The 20109-nt window shown below is 37.5% G+C and overlaps 2 long non-coding RNA genes across 2 annotated transcripts; both read right to left on the reverse strand.

The window, feature by feature from the left end:
- Positions 1–1876: 1876 nt before the first annotated feature.
- LOC311085083 lies at positions 1877–5364 on the reverse strand. The gene is made up of 3 exons (XR_014606728.1): positions 5256–5364; positions 2281–2395; positions 1877–2100 (listed from the first exon to the last, which is right to left on the reverse strand). It is a non-coding gene; the product is annotated as an uncharacterized lncRNA (long non-coding RNA).
- Positions 5365–5575: 211 nt separating this feature from the next.
- LOC311085084 lies at positions 5576–7028 on the reverse strand. The gene is made up of 4 exons (XR_014606729.1): positions 6939–7028; positions 6729–6796; positions 6401–6546; positions 5576–5696 (listed from the first exon to the last, which is right to left on the reverse strand). It is a non-coding gene; the product is annotated as an uncharacterized lncRNA (long non-coding RNA).
- Between the last annotated feature and the right edge of the window lie 13081 nt (positions 7029–20109).

Raw genomic sequence — 20109 nt, forward strand, 5'->3', positions numbered from 1 at the left:
AGAAATGCAGTTAGGGAGGTTGTTTACAATACAGAAGCATTAGATGGGAACACATATAGGTTTGATGAAGGATATCATTTACGATTAGGAACATGGCAGCTATGAAATTATTGATTGTCAACACAAAGAACTTCGAATAATTTTCTTTATTTGATTAAAATGAATGTTCTTGTGTACATCTCCCTGGATGAAGCCATGTTCATGTGTCGTCATCTTGGCGGCATCAAAGTTAATATTGTCTTCCGAGCTGTAAATCTGACTTCATGTCACTTTTCTTAGAAGTTGAAAAAAAAAACATCAGAAAATCTGCGAGTAAACAGTTTCAGTCCTGTGCTCCGTTCAAGAATGATTCCTAAAATAATGTGTGTTGTTGAGGAGACGTGCTGTAATTTTAAGTGAGCAGATTTTCACCTGAATGAAGATGATGATGAATCAGGTGAAAAGTCTCTCAGACACACATTGAAGGAGGGAACTGAGACATCAAACCAGAAGATCACCGAGACTGAGAAAAGCACACAGATGTGGGCACTTTGACTAGTAAACAACCCTAGGTAGCCTACTCGAATCCTCCTGGACACTGCACTAACTACATTTTTGCTAATAGGGATAATCATTTATCAAAAAAAAAAAAAAAAAAAGATTAAAAACACGTGGTTTGAATTATTTGTAGGATCAACACTTCTTCATCCACACCTGTGTTTTGTTCCCTGACTCGTCATCATCCTACAGAACTGGAGCAGGAGTGGATATCTTGAGCTGTCCTCATCACTGCATCTGGACTTTACCACTATCAAGGAAACTTAAGGTGAGATTTTCTATTTGATTATGATCTTGATCTCATTCTATGAATTTCTAACTTTATGTTTTATGGACAGGACCACTGTTATGCTACTGGAAAAAAAAAAGAAAACAAAAAAGCAAGATTGTTTGCAGCATTTAGTTAGTTTCTCGTCCATACTGATGAAAACAAAATAAATGTTTAAAATAAAAAAAATAAACTATCAAACATAAATCATAAATTGTAAGTCATTCATTGCATTTATTCTTAAAATTACCCAGACACTGGCAGAAAAATGATATGACCTTTGTAAGAATATGACCCTGAGAGTGTCACACTGCTTAACTGCAGGATCACTGCATGAGTATGTTTGCTCACTGAAATCACCCACATTTCAAAGATAATAAATTGGCGAAATAATTTTGCAAGTGTAAAATTAACTGATGACCAATTTACAAATAAAATTGAGTATGTTATTAAAAAATAGTCCTAAACCAAAACCAATTTTCTGCCTTTGATGCAGATCGCTGAATTAAAATGATTCTCATTGTTTTAAAATTTTGCGATACCATATAGATCTGTGGGCGTCGCTGGACCCTTTTTGAAATACACTGTGCCCCAGTAAAATATTGCTGATAAATCATTTTCTGATATTGTAGATTACTTTCGACCCGAGAATATTCCTTTGTGTTTTCTATCAGCTGTTTAGAATCAGAATTAGCAATGCCAGAATAGTGAGCGAATCACTATTGATCTAACTAAACAGGTTTAGAAAATGGTCTGAAATTGTTTGTGATTCAGTTTGATTCGTTCAAACAGTTCACTCAATCTCTGATTTGTTTGCAGAGGTGTCACACCAAAATAATGCGATATTTTATAAGACAGAAAACTAAAAAGGGCCCTGGATGAGTTCTATATTTGCTTATAATCCAGGAAACAAACATGCAAATGATGAAGCATGTGTGCAGTTACAGCATAAACCCCGCCCCTGATGATGACATCATTTAATGCTATTTTAATAACTATTTCCTCAAACCTTGCAACACAATATACTTATATTTTGACATACATTATTATCCACAATGCACAATTTGCTTTTTCAATGCTTTTATTAATTTGAGGAGTGTTTCAGAGAAGATACTAAAAAAAGAGATTAAAGTTTAGAAGATATTTGATTTCAGAATAACATTTTTGACAATATAATGTCGGAAAAATTTAGTTCAATCAAAGTAACTGTGGAGCAGCATGACGGTCTTGCAGGTTCTTAACACAAATATAGGGCCTTGAGTGGAAACAGCCCCTGTCGTTCCAGCAACGTTTACCTGTAAGGTGAAATAATCAAATCAGTTATTCTGATCATTATAGTGGTGTTAGAATCAAAATGAAATGGAATATTTAACTTAAGGCCCTTTGTGAAATCCAAATTCATGTTACTGTATGATGTAAAATTGTAGGATTGTAAATTATAACTGAAAGTATTAAAAAACAGACTGCATTCTTACAGGAATAGTTGATCTCCAAACAGTTCTCATAACCATGTGGATTTTTGTTAGGTTCTCCAGCGCACCAATGGGTATACAGAAACACAGTTCCGTCACTCCACATCCAATGTCCATCCTAAAGAGTGAAGAGAGTGAATACAAAGAGTGCACTACAGTTGTCAGACAAGCGAATTAAAGGTATAGTGGAGGATCTTTCCGAATTTTAGATAAGACCCGCTCTCTCCACTCTTTGAATAAGTTTGATTGATTCACCAGAATGATTGACAATTAGGAGGACCCAGTGGCGGAACTAGAGTTTTATACATGGGGTGGCCAGGGGGTGGCCACTGCTACTTTCGGGGGTACACAGTACACACACACACAGTGGAAAAGCTTATGGAAGGAATTGGGTCACTCTGTTTGTGTCTATAAGTGTTGAACATCCAAAATATTTGCAGAAAACAAAGCTTAAGCACCAAGGAGATAAGATACCGTAGCATGTGTCTGTTATCTACTGCTGCGTTTATTTACAAAAAAACTCACATTTACAAAAAAAAACTGTTTTTTTAATTGTACTTGAAAAATGTAAACAATTGTATTGCCCATCAATATACAATCTTATCCTAGGAAGATTTAATACAACATAATTCTTTCTTTATAATAATTTATAATTATTCTTTCTAATTATAATTATTTTTTTGTGTTCATTTTTGGGTGAACTATCCTTTTAATCTGGCAAAATCATCTCAACTTAAATTCCTGAATTGGGTATGTGATTGACTGCCTGTGTCTGGTAGATGCTCTGACCTGTTGCTGGTCCTGAAGTCTGACCACACTGACTCTGACTAGCCAGTGGTGATGCAAGGGCTGGGGTCTGTTTGCACCTGATCTGCCTGTTAGTCATTTTAAGCCAAAATGGGGGTCAACCTTGAACAAATTGCAACAGAAGCAAACTCAACAGAAGCAAGAGATTGGGTTTGGGACTGGGTCTGGGACTGTTTCTGGGGGACGAGTCTGAGGGAAGAACAGGAGACAATGGTAAGGAGAATGCAAAGGACAAAAGGTAAAATAAAAAGTGAATCCCCAGAAACAGTTTTCGAAACTTTCCCCTAATGGGATTCTTCTAGACTTTTTTTCCTTACTCAGGACATATTGAGGATACAAAATTATTTGAGTTTGCTTCTGTTGCAATTTGTTCAACCTTTTTTCATAAAATGACTGGACTATGTTTGTGCTTATTTAAAAAGAACTCTGATATCTATCCCTTTCTTTTCATGTTTAATTGACCCTGTTCAAAAATATGACAAATTTAAAATATGATTCCAATCATATTTATATTCTAATCATCATCCAATTACCAACATTTTTATCTTAACTCTTTCTCGCAGTAGCCTATAAAAAAAAATGGTGTTTTTGGTAATTTTCACAATTTCATGGCACCCCAGAATATTTTGTTGTATGAATATCTGAACATACCAAAAGAATGAACAGACAAAAAATTGTTTTATTCTAGCTTTGTGCATCTTTTTTTATCAACACATGAATGTTGGCAAGTTTCATAAAAAGCAACATGAGCAAAAAGCTGAGAAAATCGCATTTTTATCAAAGACTACATCTAGATCAGATTCATAATGATGATCAAAACACAGTAGATCAAGTCCATCAACACCCTACACCCATAAAGCTTCATAGTCCTATAGTGATCGCATTATGATATCACTTGTTTCTGCTTTTCTTTGCCTGCGTTTTGATCTCCTATCCTCACATTAGCTAGAACAGTTGTATACTGTAACGGCAAGGTACTGCATATGCGTGTATTAGGCCTAATGTAGGCTATTCGGAGCAAACCACCCTGATGCTAAACCTTAAAAACTTACTTCAAATATGATGTTTTCTTATTCGGTGAAGTTCGGTATCTTGCAACCATCTCTCGTCCTCTGCTCGTCCGTTTGAAAACCGCGCTGCCGGCGAACGTAATTTTTTTTTTTTTTTAAATCAGCATCAGCAACTGCCAGTAGCAAATAAAATTTTGGGGTGGCACCCGGGGTGGCCAATCGCATGTCAGGGGTGTCCAGTGCCCCAGACCCCCCTCTGGCTCCACCACTGGGAGGACCAATAGTATAGGTGATCCACCCGGAAGTAAAAAATCCTCTGCTATACCTTTAAGTTCAGATTTGAAGTAAAACCATCTTCATTAGAAACTTTGCCTTTACTGTTTAAAGCTGAATTTTAATTTTTTAGACAAACAAAAATGTCTCTTTACACTTTCTTTACAAAAAATGTTGGGCTATTTTTTCAGCATGTGGGTAGTTGTCTTGTGCTACCCAGAGCTTGGGTCAGACGCAACAAACCAGGGAGTGTGTTATTTATTGCAGGCTTTTGCCACAGGTCTCTTCAGGAGAGAGCGCAGCACCGTCAAAATGGTTTAGGCCTATGTCTTCTGTAAAATACAGGTTTGTGTACATTTAATTTTATCTTTAAATTCGTTATTGTGCTGTTTATTGTTTACATTTTATGCAAAGCAACATACAGAGGCGCGATGCGAGTCACCTTTTACACTAGTGTCGCATGACTCGTGTTGGTCTTTTTGCCTGATGGAAACGTCTGATGCCTTGCATAAAATTTTACTCAAAAATATACAGAACATAAATACGCAGGCTATGATATTAAAATATGTTCTCAGAACTGTGCACTGATTGTTTATGGACCTGTTATGTAGTCAGTCAAAGCATATATATAGAGTGTTTTAAAAACATTTATAGGATTTAAGTTAATCCGTAGACGTTCATTCATGTATGAAGGAAAGATATAATAATAAAAAATAATAAAAAAGAATCAACTCTGATGGCTTAATCAACCCATTATGCTGGGTTAAATATACAACCCAATTAGCTATAAAATTAACCAATCATGAGTTCTGTCCTTTCTTTACCCAGTCCTTGGGTTGTTTTTAACCCAGTGTTCTTTTAGAGTGTAGGACACACATTTGAACTTACCATAGCATCATGAGCACCAACCCAAGTAGGTGTGGAAGAAGGCACCAGACCCAGCAGGAAATCATTTTCCCGTTTTTTACGCACAGATGCGAGGTTCGCTCCAAGAACGTTCATTCATGTATGAAGGAAAGATATAATAATAAAAAATAATAAAAAAGAATCAACTCTGATGGCTTAATCAACCCATTATGCTGGGTTAAATATACAACCCAATTAGCTATAAAATTAACCAATCATGAGTTCTGTCCTTTCTTTACCCAGTCCTTGGGTTGTTTTTAACCCAGTGTTCTTTTAGAGTGTAGGACACACATTTGAACTTACCATAGCATCATGAGCACCAACCCAAGTAGGTGTGGAAGAAGGCACCAGACCCAGCAGGAAATCATTTTCCCGTTTTTTACGCACAGATGCGAGGTTCGCTCCAAGACTTTGACAGTTTCTCTAAAGAGACAGATTTTGTTTTTATTGTCAATATACAAAATCAAATGTTTTGTAGCATAAAGCAAAAGTGACAACATTTTAGACATTTGCAAACAAAGTCTGTTCTAATTGATCTATTGATAAAATCCTTGTAATAATTTGCATTAATAAGTAAAGTTAAGTAAATTTTACTGCTACTGCTCTTTACAACTTGCCTGTTATCAAGTAAAATCTACTTACTATTGAATTTTACATTTAATTGAAGTAATTAAGTAAATATTACTTAAGAATATTTAATTTATTTAATTTCACATATAGAATAAAGTAACATTTACTTAACTAACTTCAGTAATAGAACACAATTAACTTTTTACTCAACAAAATAACACTAAATTAAACCACACATTTAAAGTGTATGCTTTACTTAGAAATATCTAAATAAATAATACAATAAATACTGTATAAACTCCATACTTTAAGTAAATAAAAGTAACAAACTACATGAACACAGAGACCTCAATACTCGATACACAATGATGGTAACATTCGATAGATCATTTTTGAGTATGACTGTGTTATTTTGCATGGAAAATTTATCCAGATGTCACAAAACGCAGATACAATGCACTTATTGTGTACATACATGTCTTTACATCTGTCTTTTAAGACGTAGTTAAAGACACCTAATATTAAGTTTGACCAAATCATTTTGTTGTACACATTACCTCTGCTGTGATCCATTTAGCCGGATGAGAAAAGTACTTGTAGCATCGGAGTCTAAATTTGGTCCATGTAGCGGGGCATTTTCTGGCTAAATCAACATCCAGTCCATCCAGTCCATTAACATCTCTTGTAATGGCATCTCTTGTCACTGCAAAGAATTTGTTTTTATTTTTTATTTATGTAGCTTATTTTATGTTTGTGTGATTATATGCTCAAAATATGTGTACTTTATACACTGTAAACTCCTTAATAATCATGGAATTATTAGTCAATAGAATATTTCATATTTCCAAAATGTTTAGGTTTTTACAAAATAAATGTCTTGGTTACCTTCTGTATTCCCCATGGAGAAGATAATGAAAAGAAGCAGACAACTTTTCAGCATTGCCATGATGAACCTGAAATTAATAAGCAGGAAAAGTTAAATGTCTGCATGCACTCATATGCTGCACACTGCGATTCTCAATGCATTTAAACACAAAGCTCAAAAATACTTCAGGTAAAACATTTATTCAGAAGGTTTCTGTTCCAAAACCTCACCTTGGTTTTCAAATTGTTGCCTTCAACAGATTTTGTGAAGAGCCAGAGCCTGTGCAATGCAGTTATATTCTCATATCTATTGAGTGAAGAGGTAATATTTATACACATAATATCAGGAAGTAACAACCGGTGTCCTGTGCAAAGAACAAACATTACCATTTATGGCATATTAAAGGGTAACTAAACCCCTGGTCAGAGCCTTACTCCACCCACTGGCAATATTTGAAAAATGCTGGAAAAGAAGGCAGAGCCCAGTGGAGAGGAAGCGTGCATCTGAGACGCATCTCTCTGTAGGCAAGGGCATGGTTAGCTGGTTCCCTCTGAGGTCACCAGCCACCACAACTTCCAATAGGAAAAGTCAACTGCAGTAGCCACTGTTCAACCTGAAGAGGGCAGCACTCAGATGTTTTTACACCATGTATTGTAGAATTAAAACACTTTAAACCCAAATGTAAAAAAAAAAAAATACTTGAATCAATGAACAGCATTACAGCCCCAGTTTTACAGATCATTAACTAAAAAAAGTTATTTTAGGGTTTAGTTACCCTAGGATAGAGAGGTCAAATGTTCAAATGTATGTGTGTGTCTTGAGTTGTTTTTTTTATGCCAGTGTACCAGGGTTCGATGTTCTTAAAAAAAAAAAAAGTAAAATGTACTTTTTTATTTTGCACGTTTTTGCATTCCTATTTTTTAAGAAAATGTGACATGTATGGACATTTAACTAAGTTAGGTAAAATTAACAAAGAGCATAAGTAAATTTAACTTGGCCAGTTAGAGTTTGTGGAGTAATTTATACTTACTCATTTGAAGTTTACTTTGCTCAATACATTTCACTCACTCTTTGTTTGTAAATCTTACTCAAACTATATACACTGAAAAAATAACTTGTAGGATTTACTTAAAATCCTTGTAACAATTAACACACTGTCTCATTCTTCATCTAGCAAGGATACCCGAGAATTGTGTTTAATTTACCTCAGCTCAGATACAAAATTATTCAAACACAACCTACACCTTGTCTAATTTATTTGAACATCTTCTGGTCAAGTATGACAAATATTTAACTTTATGCCAAAAGTATGAAGCCAAAATGAGTTTAATCACGAGTAATTGATTTCAGCGACTTAAGCGTGTAACCTACTTGTTGCACGTTAATGTTTTTTTTTTTTTTTTGTGGAAATTCACTGAGAAGAAAAAAACATTTGAAACTGCTCACACACCTGTTTATTTTTTCCTTTGATTTGTCGTCTCATTTGTTTCTTTGCTAGATTTTCTCATGTCTGCTCATGCTAGTTAACCTTAGTCCACTCACTGTATATATATTTTTTTTTTCACAAATGTATGACTTTTGGAAGTGCAATTTGATTACCATATACAGTTTTAATAAAGTTGAATTAACTAAACTTCAATGTAATTTTTACTCTTTAAAGTGTAAACTTTCAGGTGTTGATTTATATGAATTTACTGTTAGGCCTGTTGGAAAGTTTCCTTTCATCGAAGCAGAGACCAGGAGACGTTGGGATCACGTTCAAAAGTTATTCTTTATTGAGCGCGGCTGCGGTTCGTCCAACAAAATCTGAATCTAATACAGTATGCATTGTGGCTATATACATTCCAAGGGGGAGGGATTACATAGAGGTGGAGACTCTGAACAAAGCATGCAAATGAAGTAGGAACACACCCTACTCTGAGAGCACTACCAGTCCAATTGAATCAGCATAACTATTCAAATGCTGATACTGGCCAGGAACTCCAGTTCCAAGAGCCATCCCAGAGCCATTAAAGACAAAAGGTGAAAGTCTCCCCTACAGCTAATCCAATCAACCTAACGATTCAACGTCTCGGCTCCGAAAGGTGAGAATCTCAGTGATCTGACTCATTTAAAACACAATAGAGAAAACAGGTCTGGCAGGAATATCTTGCTGTAAACTCAATCACTTTCTCAGTTTGTATTGGAATCTAAATTAAAACGTCAAATGCTAAAATCAGTATTCTTCACCATGATGTTATGTAAGGAAGCATATCTGAAATAGATTCTTAAATTTGTAATCCTTCTTTCACATGCCTGTCCTGTCTTGTGCTACACATGGGTGCTTTGTTATGTTGGGCCATGTGCTCGTGTCATTGTCTGATCCCTCCCCCTTGTTATCTGATTATTGTTTGAGTTCAACCACCTGTTCCCTCCTGATTAGTTTCCCCTTATAAGTCCCCTCTTGTTTGCAGTCTGTGTCGGACGGTGGATCGTGAAGCGCGGCGGTAGCTCAGACAAGAGGTTGAGTCTCACGCGTAGTTGAACTGTCAGTGAGAATCTATAGCCGGATTTTCGAAAAGGCGGTTGAGCACGACTGCTCCGTGAATGGATCAGCGGTAGGTGGCTGGAATAATATGTATAATGAAGGAGAGGATGAAGAAAAGGAAGAAGGTAGGAGACGGATGAATGATAAAAGAATCAAAGGGAATAAAAGAGTAAGAAATGAGAAAGATAATGACACAGAAAGTGAAGAAGAGGGGCAAGTTATGGTTCAAAAAGAAAGAGAGGAAAAGTATGTAGTCATAATAAGATTTAATGAAAAGAACCAGGGGAGTATGAAGAAAGTTAGCCCACTAGTGCTAACAACAACTCTGGCAAACAAGATAGGGGATATCGAATATGCAAAGGTCCTAAATGATGGCAATTTATTGGTGAGATGTGCTGATGTAGTGCAAATGGAAAAAGCGCTAAAAGTTAAAGAGATAGGAAAATGCAAGGTGGATAATACAGGAAGGGTAGGAGCTCGGATGGGAGGTGGAAGCACAGGAGTGATAACGGGGGTGCCAATGAGTGTTAGCATGGAAGAATTAAAAAGGAATATAAAAGGAGGGAAAGTACTTAATGTACAAAGATTGAAGTCAGCAAAGGAAGGAGTGATGAGAGATAGTGAAACGGTGTCAGTAGAATTTGAAGGAGAACATATTCCAACGAAAGTATTCTTGGGTTTTATGAGTTATCCAGTCAGGATGTTTGTACCAAAGCCAATGAGGTGCTTTAACTGCCAGAGATTTGGGCACACAGCAAAGAATTGTAATAGGCAGAGAAGGTGTGCTAGATGTGGAGGAGACCATGAATATGGGAAGTGTGGTACAGGGGTTCCACCAAAGTGTTGCAGTTGTGGAGGTGCCCACAATGTGGCATATGGAGGGTGTGAAATTATGAGACGGGAGACTAATATTCAAAAGATAATAGTGGAGAAAAGGATATCCTATGCTGAAGCTGTAAGAGTGTCAAAAGAGAAGGTAGATGAAATGAGAGAGCCAGTGGTTATGGAAGAACAAGTACAACATCAAAGAACCAATGATAGATTGTATGTGGGAAAAAGAGATCTAGTTACATTCATAGCAGGGGTGATAAATAGCACTGCAGAAGTGAAATCAAAAAATGAAAAAATCCAGTTGATAGTTAAAGCTGCAGTTAATCATTTGGGACTGGTAGGGCTGACATGGGAAGACGTGAGAGAGAACCTGACTATTCAGTCAAGTCAAGAGGCATCATGGGTTGGTTAATCATTTTAATGGTAATTCTTTTACAATGGAATGCTAGAAGCTTAATGGCTAATGGTCAAGAATTTAAGCATTTCATAAATAAATTGGAAGAGAAACCAGATGTGATGTGTATACAGGAAACATGGCTGAAACCAAATCTTGATTTTGTAATACATGGGTATACTGTATTAAGGAAAGATAGGTTTGATGGAGGAGGAGGTGGGTGTGCCACATTTATAAAGCTTGGATTGACATATAGGTTAATAGAAATGGGAGATGATCAGGAATATATAGCGGTGGAGGTGTGGGGAAAAAGGGGAGGGGATAAGTGTTATCAACTATTATAACCCATGTAAAAGGATGATGATTGATCATTTATTAAGTATTCAAGGTCAGGATAGACAAAAAGTAGTCTGGTGTGCAGATTTTAATGCTCATAGCCCTCTGTGGGGGGGAGTACAAACAGATGCAAATGGTAAGATAATTGAAGAATTGATGGACGAGAGAGAATTGGTCAGTCTGAATGATGGAAGTGGAACTAGGATAAATTTAGTAACAGGAATGGAATCTGCATTAGACCTAACATTAGTGTCTAACAATCTGGCTGGAAATACTAGATGGGAGGTCTGGAAAACAAATACTCTGGGTAGTGATCACTACCCAGTTATATGCAGAGTAGGTGGAAGACAAGAAATAAGGGTAGAAGAAAGGATCCCAAAGTGGATATTTGAAAAAGCTGACTGGGATAAATTCAAGAAGATGAGTGAAGAAATAATGACTAGGATTGATATAGCTGGAAGTATAGAGGAGATTAATAGCCAAGTTACTTCAGCAATCATAATGGCAGCGGAAGAAGCTATTCCTAAAGGGAAAAATAGAGGTAATAGAAAATTGGTGCCTTGGTGGAATGAAGAGTGTCAAAAGGCAGTGAGGAAAAGAAATAAAGCGTTTAAACAAGTAAAGAGGGATCATAACATGCAGTCACTAATTCAGTATAAAAAAGCGCAGGCAGAAGTGAGAAGAACTATTCGACAGGCAAAGAGGGCGAGTTGGAGTAAATTGTGTGATGAAATTGGAAGATCAACACCTGTGGGTAAGGTATGGTCAATGATAAAGAGGATGGGTGGAGATAGGAGACAGTGGGAGTACCCAGTGTTGATATTAGAGGAGGAGATAGGTGTCACTAATCTGGAAAAGGCAGAAATAATGGCAAAGGCGTTTACAAAGATACACAGTTCAGAAAATTTATCAGAAGAAGAGAGAAGGAGAAGGTCAGTAACTTTAAATCAAAATATGCATGCGTTAAATAGGAAGGAAGAGACTGGTAGTATTATTGATGAGGCTTTTTCTCTGGCGGAATTGGTTAGAGCGATCAAAAGAGCAAAGCCTACTTCTCCAGGGAAGGATCAGGTGTGTTATGTAATGTTAAAACACCTTGGGGAAAGATCACTATTAAAGTTACTGGAGGTATTTAACAAGATATGGAAGGAGGGAAAACTGCCAGGTGCATGGAAAGAAGCAGTAGTGGTTCCAATTAGGAAACCTGGCAAAGATCCAAGTAAACCCATAAGTTATAGACCAATTGCTCTAACATCTAACTTGTGTAAGATAATGGAGAGGATGATAACAGAGAGATTTTCATATGAAATAGAGAAAAGAGGATTACTGGTAAGTTGTCAGAGTGGATTTAGGAAGGGAAGGAACACAATGGATTCAGTAGTAAGATTAGAGACTGAAATAAGAAGGGCACAAGTAAATAAAGAGACTGTAGTTGCAGTATTCTTTGATATTGAAAAGGCCTATGATATGATGTGGAAGGAGGGGTTATTAATCAAGTTGGATAAAATAGGGATAGGTGGGAATTTGTTTAACTGGATAAAAGATTTTCTGTTTGGTAGGAAAATTCAAGTAAGAATAGGGGCAGAAGAGTCAAGCCAATATGAGGTTGGGAACGGGACACCTCAAGGAAGTGTGATAAGTCCTTTGTTATTTATTATAATGATAAATGATGTCTTTGTAAATGTTTCAGAAGACATTGGAACATCATTGTTTGCAGATGACGGGGCATTGTGGAAAAGAGGAAGAAATATAGAGTATACAATTAGGAAGGTGCAGAAAGCAATAGATAAAGTGGTGGAATGGGCTTATGAATGGGGATTCAGGTTTTCAATAGAAAAGACTCAGACAGTCTTTTTTACCAGGAAAAGAATTCAGGAAGAAATTAAGCTAATGATGTATGGGAGACAGTTAGAGAGGGTAAATTCCATTAAGTTTTTGGGAGTGATTTTAGATGCAAGGTTGACATTTGCAGAACATATAAAGAAAATGGAAGATAAGTGCAAGAAAGTCATTAATGTGATGAGATGTTTGACAGGAAGAGAGTGGGGTGCCAGTCGTTCATCGCTTAAAAGTATATATGTGGCTCTGATAAGATCAGTGTTAGATTATGGTAGTATAGTGGTTGGGTCTGCAGCTAAGTCGCTTTTAATGAGGTTGGAGGTTATTCAGAATCAAGCTTTAAGAATTTGCTGTGGTGCTTTTAAAACTTCTTCAGTACCTGCCATACAAGTGGAAATGGGAGAAATGCCACTGGAATTAAGAAGGATTCAACTGATGGCGAATTACTGGGCTGGATTGCAGGGCCATAATGACTCGCATCCTACAAAAGCAGTATTGCAGGATTGCTGGGAAAATGGAAGAAAGTTAAAGGAAAACTTTGGTCGAATTGGAAATAATGTAGCTAAAGAGTTAGAAGTATTTAATCTTAGAATAAGTCCTACGGTAGTTTTTCCAGAGATTGCCCCTTGGAAGATGACATGGCCTGAGGTAGACTGGTATGTGCATGAGGAGAAAAGGAAAGAAAAGGAAGAAGTTAATCTGAAAAGAATATTTAACAATAGAGTAAGTGGGAACTATAGTGAATTTATGCAGATTTATACAGATGGTGCTAAAAAACCAGAGACAGAAGAAACAGGGTTTGGGGTGGCAATTCCAGGGAAAGAAGTAGAAATTTGTAAAAAAACATCTAATAATTTAGGGGTATATACAGTAGAGATGATGGCAATTTTAATTGCTTTACAATGGGTGGAAAAGGTAAGACAGGAAAAGGTTTTAATATGTTCTGATTCTTTATCAGTCTTGGCAAGTTTAAGGTCATTCCATTCAAAAGCTCGGCAAGATATCCTGTATGAAGTACTTCAATTAAACACAAGGTTAAGTCATATGGGATGTCAGGTTAAATTTATGTGGGTGCCAGCACATGTTGGCATTACAGGTAATGAGATGGCAGATAGGCTGGCTAAAAGGGCGCTAACAAAAGAGAATGTAGAAGTACAGGTTAATGTTAGTAAAGCAGAGGTTAAAAGCATAATTTGGGAGAAAATAAATAAAAGATGGCAAGAGAAGTGGGATAGAGAGGAGAAAGGGAGGCATTTATACCAAATTCAGAGAAATGTTAAAGGGGATAGGGTGGGAAGTGGGAATAGGAAAGAAGAGGCTGTGATGACGAGGTTGAGGTTGGGACACTGTTCACTGAATAAAACACTAAAGTTGATAGGGAAGCACCAGACAGGGTTGTGTGAGGGTTGTCGAGAAGAGGAGTCAGTGGAGCATATAATTATGAGTTGTAAGAGATATGAAATGCAGAGGCAGGTAATGAAGAATAAGTTGAGGCAGATTGGGGTGCAGGAGATTACATTAAAAGGGTTATTAAGCGCAGTAAATGGGACTCAGAGTAGAATATTGATGTTATTTTTAAGGGAGGTGGGACTTTTCAATAGGATTTAATTGATAATTAAAGTGTGTTTTGTGTGTGAGTGTTTATTTGAGGGGAATGAGTGTTATGTAAGTGTAGGAAAGAGAATGGACAAAGTTGTATTATAAAATCTATTATCTGATCCATATTCCGGAGCAGAGGGGGGCGGTAATGCACCAAAAAGCTGGATGCCAACCGCCGTAAAATTGGAAAGAAGAAGAAGAAGAAGAAGAAGAACAGTCTGTGTCGGTACGTTGTCTAATGTTTCCTGTTCCCCGTGATCCTCCAGAAAGTTCTTGTTCTGTTCTGTTCTGTTTTGGTTTGGTATTTATTAGTTATGTTTTCCCCCTTGTGGGTTTTGTTTAGTGTTTCTTTTATAAATAAACTTCATTTCTCCTGTTCCTGTTTCGAATGCGCATGCTTCCTGTTTCGAATGCGCATGCGTCGCGTCTGAACGCGTTGTTGTTTTTGGAGCTCCATCGATTGATTTATAATTCTTGATTTCTCTTTAAACTCACTTACAACGAACATTTTCTATTTTTCCTCACCTCATAGTTATAACGCGGACTGTTGAGCAGACGCGTCTCAAGCCTAGTGATCCAACGCTGGATACGCTTATAGGTTACGTCCGTGGATCACGGCTGAACGCGTCTTCTCCGCACTCATTTATAAACAAACATTTTTTTCGCCTATCGTGCGTCTACTCCACACCCGTACCACTAAAAAGACGGATTTTATCCAAGACTTAAGCCATAAATTAGTATTAATATTGATAGCATCACTGGTAGCGTCGTTGCTAACTTAACTTACTGTCCATCTGTTAAAATGGCGAATATATCAGATGTAAGTAGTCTACCTTTTGGTGCAGGTGAGGACACATTTGAGCTAAATCGCGGTACAGTCTGAGCTGGAAGCTGTTGAGAAACAGATCCACGACCTTTTAGTGAGAAAAGCCGAGCTGATAGACCGGCGTTTGGCTCTTGAAACATCACGCGCCGATGCACACAAATCAGTGATTAACGTTACTAACCCGCTGACTCCGACCTCGTCTACTCCGTGCGTTACTCAGCATCGGTCACGAGCGTCGAGGCCGCGATCAGCTATGGTCTCGTTTACGCCGGCTCCAACATGCCACCACGAAGCCTGGATATTTCCGCAGCGGAAGACGCAAGTCAGGTCTAGACCAAGAAAACTCTCTCCGACCCTCCCGGTTTTCGAGATATCCACACAAAACCGCTTCTCCCCTCTTCGCGAAGCAGAACGCGATGCTGTGATCATCGGTGATTCCATCGTTCGACACGTACACGCTACGTTAAATAAAAGTAAGGTGCATAGTCACTGCTTTCCTGGTGCTCGTGTTTCTGAAATCGCTGCTCACGTTCCCGAGATTCTGAACGAGCGCGTCGGAACTGTGGTCCTGCACGCGGGAGGGGCCGACATCAGGCTGCGCCAGACAGAGGTTCTGAAGAAAGACTTCAGGAATCTGATCGATACGGTACGCAGCACATCGCCTGATATAACGATCATTGTGTCAGGACCGCTTCCCACGTACCGACTAGGTCATGAAAAGTTTAGTAGATTATTTGCGCTAAATGAATGGTTAATATCATGGTGCAATGAGCAGAAACTGCTCTTTGTAAATAATTGGAATCTGTTTTGGGAGCGTCCTAGGCTTTACCGTGCTGATGGCTTACACCCAAGCAGATTCGGATCGGATCTTCTGTCAGATAACATCTCCAAAATGTTAAATACCTTTTGACTAGTAACCAAAAGTCCAAATCATAGTCTCTGCTGCACCAAATTAACTGATATAAATAGTGTAGAACATTGCATAGAAACTGTGTCTGTTCCTCGTTTAGTGAGATCAAATAATAAATCTACTGCAGGATCTAGAAAAAATCTAATTGTTATTAAACCAGAAAATGTTGCTATTAGTAATCAAAAACAATTTCTAAAGCTAGGTCTTCTAAACATTAGATCACTCACACCTAAGGCAGTTATTGTAAATGAAATAGTCACAGATAATAGCTTCGATGTACTTTGCCTTACTGAAACTTGGCTTAAACCTAATGATTATTTCGGTCTAAATGAGTCTACTCCATCTGGATACTCCTATAAGCACGAACCCCGTCTGATTGGTCGTGGCGGCGGTGTTGCAGCGGTCTATAGAGATATTCTCAATGTTACTCAGAAAACGGGTTATAAGTTTATTTCGTTTGAAATACTTGTACTAAATGTTACGCTCTTAGATGTTAGAAAAAAAAATCCATATTATCTCTAGCCTTGGCTACCGTATATAGACCGCCTGGGCCTTACGCTGATTTCCTAAAAGAGTTTGCAGATTTTCTCTCAGATCTATTGGTCAATGTAGATAAAGCATTAATTGTTGGAGATTTTAACACACACGTAGATAATTCAAATGATGCGTTAGGGGCTGCGTTTATAGATTTATTAAATTCCTTTGGGGTCAAGCAAAACGTCACCGGACCAACTCATCGTCTTAATCACACACTCGATTTAATTATATCATATGGAACCGATCCAACCGATATAGATATCATTCCACAAAGTGATGATGTCACTGACCATTACTTGGTAACTTGCATATTACGTACTGCTGTAATATGTCATGCTGTGCCGCGTTTTCGACCAGGCAGAACAATCCTTCCATCCACCATAGATAATTTCTCAAATTGTTTATCTAATCTGTCTCAGCTGCTGCCTGAACCCAAACAAACAGATGAACTAGAAGAACTAAATAGCACTATGAGCACCATTCTCTCTAGAACATTGGATGTTGTTGCACCCATTAGATTAAAAAAGGTCAGAGAGAAAATTAAAGCACCATGGTACAATAATACTACGCATGTTCTAAAGAGAGAAACCCGTAATTTAGAGCGTAAATGGAAACAAACTAATTTAGAGGTCTTTAGAATCGTGTGGAAAGACAGTATGTCACGTTATAAAAAGGCCCTAAAAGCGGCCAGGGCTGAGCACCTCCGCAAACTAATAGAAAACAACCAAAACAATCCTAGGTTTTTATTTAACACCGTGGCTAGACTAACAAATAAACAGACGTCACCCGAACAAAATATCCCGTTACAGTTTAGTAGTAATGATTTCATGAACTTCTTCACTGAGAAAATAGAAAACATCAGAACCACAATTGTAAACGTTCAATCCTCAATCGCACCTTATAATTCAGCCTCAATTATCCCCCCGCAAGAACAATTACAGTGCTTTACAACTATAGAACAAAAAGAGTTAAATAAACTTATCACTTCATCTAAAACAACAACATGTTTATTAGATCCTATACCAACTAAACTACTGAAGGAAGTGTTACCTGTAGTGGAAGAGCCTCTCCTCAATATTATTAACTCATCTTTATCTTTAGGTCATGTTCCAAGAACATTTAAACTGGCAGTTATAAAACCTCTCATTAAGAAACCACAATTAGATCATAATAATCTAGCAAATTATAGACCCATTTCAAATCTACCTTTTATGTCTAAAATACTAGAAAAAGTTGTGTCCACTCAACTGGGCTCTTTCTTGCAAGAAAATGATATCTATGAAAAGTTTCAGTCAGGATTCAGGCCGCATCATAGCACTGAAACTGCGCTCGTTAAAATCACAAATGATTTACTCTTAGCTTCTGACCAAGGCTGTATCTCAATACTAGTTTTACTTGATCTAAGTGCTGCGTTCGATACTATAGATCACACAATACTCTTAGATCGACTACAAAATTATACTGGTGTTCAAGGACAAGCATTAAGCTGGTTTAGATCATACTTATCTGACCGCTACCATTTTGTCTATTTAAATGGAGAAAAATCGATCATAACTCCAGTAAACTATGGAGTGCTGCAGGGATCTGTGTTGGGCCCTCTGTTATTCTCAATATATATGATGCCACTTGGAAATATTATAAGGAAACATGGAATTAGTTTCCATTGTTATGCTGATGACACTCAAATATATATTTCATCACGGCCGGATGAAAACGCTAAATTATCCAAATTGACAGAGTGTGTTAAAGATATAAAAGATTGGATGACGCGTAATTTTCTTTTATTAAATCCAGACAAGACAGAGGTAATACTTATCGGTTCAAAAAACCGCCCACAGAACCTCTCACAATACAACTTTGACATCGTAGGATGTCCTGTTACTTTATCCTCTACAGTAAAAGACCTGGGTGTTATACTCGATTGTAACCTGTCTTTTGAAAATCATATTTCGTATGTTACAAAAACAGCCTTTTTCCACCTTAGAAACATTGCTAAGCTACGTAATATGCTATCAGATTCTGATGCAGAAAAGTTAGTTCATGCATTCATGACCTCGAGACTAGATTACTGTAATGCTTTATTAGCCGGTTGTCCTGCATCCTCAATAAACAAGCTACAGTTAGTCCAAAATGCAGCTGCTAGAGTTCTTACTAGATCAAGAAAATATGATCATATAACACAGATTTTATCATCACTACATTGGCTACCTATAAAGTTCCGTATTAATTATAAGGTATTGCTACTGACTTATAAAGCCCTAAACGGCTTAGCTCCAGTCTATTTAACGGATCTTCTATCACCCTATAATCCATCGCGCTCTTTAAGATCAATAAATTCAAGGCTTTTGGTCATACCTAGGATATCCAGATCCACCAAAGGAGGGAGAGCATTTTCACATTTGGCTCCAAAACTCTGGAATAGCCTTCCTGATACTGTTCGTTGCTCGGACTCGCTCTCCCAGTTTAAAACTAGATTAAAGACGCATCTTTTCAGCCAGGCATTCATATAATATTATTAATCTCACAGTTTCAAACTACAATCCGGCCTCTAGTTCATAAATGCCAGAGGAGAACTGGCCCCCGACTGAGCCTGGGTTCTCCCAAGGTTTTTTTTTTTTTTCTCCATTAGGTCACCTGATGGAGTTTTAGGACACCATTAGGTCACTTGATGGAGTTTTTTCGGTTCCTTGCCACTGTTGCCTTTGGCTTGCTCAGTTGGGGATATTTGGGGGATATTTAATTTTATTCTATCAATCAATAAATTCCACTAGAAACAAACTTTGTTGTATTATTTTATTTTAATACTGTGAAGCTGCTTTGATACAATCTGTATTGTGAAAAGCGCTATACAAATATACTTGATTTGATTTGATTTGATTTGATTCTCTGCACTTGAGTCCTCGCACCTTTTTGCATTTATCCCACCGTGACACCTTCAGGCCCTTAAATAATAAGGATAAACAATATTTTTTTTAAAAGTATATAATTATCTAACATATGACTAATTAAAAACAATTATACGTCTTACAATTCTATGTTATTACAATGTTGCAAGCACGTAGACAGCGACGTTGGCATAGTAGAAATGCAACATGCCACAGACATTGCCACAATGTAAATGTGTTTGCTGGGTAAACTCCGTCTCTGTTCCTGTACAACAACGTAACTTGCCACTTCACTACCATAGTACGATGCCTCGTTCAAGAAATCAACTTGCTTGTCACGACTGTTTCTCAAAACCATATTGTCGCAAATTGGTCATTCAGCCACGTTGGTTTATGACGTCATGCACGACATGGTGGAGTAAGCTAATAACTTCTTTACTGAAACTGTTTTCAAATTAACGGTATTAACAAGGTATTCGGTGGGCCAGAAAACCCTTGCCATTGGCCCAGAGGAAGCCCCGACGAGGCCCAATCAAGCCCAGGAAGTGACAGTGGAAATGCGACTGGCCTGCTAGCATGCACTAGCACGCCTGCTTTTGGCCCGACAGTGGAAACGTGACTATCGAGAGCCAATAAGAAAGTTGACTTTCGGTTCAATCTATATCATTTATTAAGAGTACATAAAATGTAATTTACGTCTTTTAGTTTGTCAAGAGA

Source organism: Abramis brama (genome assembly GCF_963993115.1).
Source record: "Abramis brama genome assembly, chromosome: 6".
Lineage (NCBI taxonomy): Eukaryota > Metazoa > Chordata > Actinopteri > Cypriniformes > Leuciscidae > Abramis > Abramis brama.